Raw genomic sequence first — 3,728 nt, forward strand, 5'->3', positions numbered from 1 at the left:
TGGAAAAAATCATGCAGCTAGACCACTTGTATCGTGGCTGCACTTTCTACTCTACATCAAAAAGACTAGCCATGTTTTCTCTTCTTCAACACTGTAAGTGAGTTTATGGTAAATTTTGTTCTGAACCCTATTTTTTTTATGCCCTATTTTGTTAGCGTTTTAATATGTTAGTGTTCTAAGCTAATTTAAGATTTGTTTCATTTGATGTGTGCATTTTGATATGTTCCCTTTATTGTATTTTCATGTTTCTTTTTTGTTTCAAATCTAGAAACAAATTGTTAATTTTGCATATTGAATCATTTCTATGCTTTGCAATACCGTGGCTTCCACTTTTACATCGTAAAGTTTTGTTTTATTTTCCTAATCTTGCAATATCCCAAAAATCACCAAAATGGATTTGATTTTCGGTTAATTTTATTTGATTTATAGGTTGCAAGATAGAAAACTATAGACTGTTATAGATACTTGGAATGGCTATAATTACTTATATTCATTGATATATAGCTTTGTTGCTCACGACGATGTTGTTGCCAACTACATTGGTTTCCTCGATGAAATGCTCGACCACACCACAAAACCCACCAGGGATAATTTCAAGAATCTTCCTTCCTCAAATTTTTTTTACTGACAACAACTTCAATTACCTCGTTGATAGTTGAGTAACTCGCTTCGCTCATCTTTTTGTTGATCTACGTAGATTTTCCGATTTTTATTTGATGATGTTTATATTTTTTGTTAATAACTTGGTTGTTTTTATAATTTAGTGTTTTCTCAGAGTGATGTTTGTTTTCTTTTTTTCATCGAACGTTGATAGTTTGGAAATGACTTAAAATTAGTTGATGTTTGTCCCTTATTGTGTTGTTGTTTTTAAGTCTGGTGAAATGTGTGTTCCAAATGCTTGCCTTGGACGTATCAAGAAGTAAATTCCTTCTTGATATGTCTAATGCAAGCCATTGGAATCCACAGTTCAATAGACTCGGTAGCAACGACACAGTAAGCTACAAAAGTCATCCAATTTCAAGTAAAATCCAAGGTATCAATGGTCGATGGAAAAAGGATGCTCCATATCAAAATCAATACTCAATATTAAGTGATTTTTAAGATCTTTTACTTTTTGGCTCACCCTGTGAATTTGGTGGTTATTTTCCATATACCTTTATAAGTAAATGGCACTATTTCTTTTTGATTTTTTCAATGTTAACAGAATCTAATCAAACGTGAGCACGAAAACAGTCTAGGCAAACATTCAAAACTAGAGGCCAGTAAAAAATGCTTCAAAACATTTTATAAAGCTATTTTTCTTCTTCATTTTCCCTCTTTTTCCACATATGCGTGATCTGAATAATTTTGATGAATTTCATTCATTTATTGATGACCCATTCGGTCACAAGTGTTAAAATTTATATTTTTTAGATCTAGGTATCATTGGTTATAGTTTTTTAATTTTCAATGAAATCGTATGTTCGTTTTTTTCTTTTTGTTCCAGTTACTTGAAGTATGATATTAATGTGTTAAGGTTATAACAAGCAATAACTCATCTGTGGCGGGTATTTCCATAAGAGTATGATACCCTTTTTTGATTTTATGTGTTGCGATGTTTAATCTTAGATGCACCACTATGGCTCAAATGTCACAGACTTTCTGATTTTGTGCACTAAATCACTTGTTACTCTACTTTGCAAGATAAATCCTCATAGTTTTGAGATAAGTTAATTTGTTTCCTTGAGACTTGAGAGTTTTTAGTATCAAAGGAGCATTAATGTGATTATCATGTCTCTACTGGTTTTGTGCTTTAAGATGCATGCTTGATATGATTCTTTGATTGGTATTATTCACTTTTTCAAAGCCTTAAATGGTGTACACGTTATATGAAAAAAAATAAAAACTATAGTTTTTTAATTTCATCTATTATTGTTTGGTCTTAAAAATTGTTGCTACAAGAATATATATCACACCAATTAATATTGTCACACGAAGTGGTAAGCTTTTCATTGATCAAAGAAATTAGCATTTTCCAATCCCATTTGTGCAAGCCACTTTATCCACTAGACTAATATGTTTTACTAATTATGTAAGCCACTTTCTAAATATTATTACACTCCAGACTACTATCTACAACTTTATTTGGTTATCAAGTTGAGCCCATACACTAACAATAGAGGGAAATTAGTAACAAATCTAAAATTTTATAATATTAGGATTTTTAAAGGGTGTTTTGAATAATTAGTAGGTAGTGCAGTTGGTTTATGTAGATTGTTAGCAAGTGACCCTCTAGGATTAAATAATAAGATATAAAATGTTCTCTTTATTTGTATATACAGGGTTGTTCTTATGAGTTTTAGAGTATGACAAAATAAGTTTTCTGTTTAGGATAGTAGGATTCCTCGCTGAGTTGTATCAGTGTTTGCTCTGGGAGTAGCTAGAGAAACTCTCTCTTCTGCTATTTTACTATGTTCATTACTATCAATAAAACCACCCTATTTTATTTAAGGATCATGTTAACCAGTGCCCGCAGGCCACTGGTTAAGGAAGTCAAAAGAAGAAATTGTAAGTCAAAAAAGACACTTTTTAAGCTTTTTATACATTGATTACACAACTTTCAATGCAAAACTTTCTATATTTGCTTCCTTAACGAGTGCTCTGGGGGCATTGGTTAACATTTCTCTTTATTTAATTACCTTATGTTTTATTCATCTTGTTTGCTAAAGAGATCTGCATTTGTGACTTTGCCAAGCACAAGTCATCTTCTTCACCTAAGAATATTTCATTCTCAGAACTAAATTCCACCACTTTCTTATTCCAATTTTTGACTTTGATTCATTGAATCTGATTTATTTTTGTCCTTGATATCGTTAAGATACACTTAGCTTATGGAATACACAAATGTAAGTATTGGTTTTAAGTTATGCCAACACCCAAATTTCCCAAAATTATAGTCACCCAAATTCAAAATAGAAACTTTGTTGTATTTTTTATTATTATGGAGCTAATTGCAGGACTGTTGTGATTATTATTTTTATGAATTTGTTTTCGTCCATTACGTTGTCATATACTTTGATTTTATGACTTGAAGGATAGTTGATTTTATGGCTATTTTTTACTACAATTGACACATAACTCCTCAGTATGAGTAGAATTTGATGTATTGCTTGCCAGAAGATGTCGAGCTCCAGCTACTTCTGGAGGGTACAAGTTTATTGCTGTACTGCCTACATTCCAAACTGGTCCAATCAAGGACACCAACATTCAAAACTTTGTCTGGAATTTTTTCTCGTCTCTCCAAATAACCTGGTAAACTTTTCTTGTTCTTAACAAGCTCATCTTCATCATTTTCCCTTCTACAAGGTTTTAAAGATTTGTCTGCCTCATTTTTGGTAATTTCACGATGAAAATAATTAAATAAATATACGACAAAGAAGAGTTCTCAGGTTTGAACCTTTCAATAGGTTTTCTACTCATGTTGAAAGAACTCCATAAATGTGTTATTTTGTGTTTAGGGTAAACAACGTCTTTCAAGTTTTACTTGATTACTCTGATTATGAATTTCTTCATATAATAATTACCAAATGGTTCATTAAATATTCTTCAGATACTTAATTGTTTATATAATAAAAAAAAACCCTCTGTGAACTAATACAAATAATGCCTTATATAACATGGCATTAAGAAGTGGATGTGATCTCCTTTTGTGATTGAAGAATTCAAAAGTGCTCTCTTTTCTATGAAAC

Source organism: Medicago sativa, chromosome 6, assembly GCF_051527215.1.
Source record: "Medicago sativa cultivar Bolivia chromosome 6, Bolivia_mono, whole genome shotgun sequence".
NCBI classification, from domain to species: Eukaryota; Viridiplantae; Streptophyta; class Magnoliopsida; order Fabales; family Fabaceae; genus Medicago; species Medicago sativa.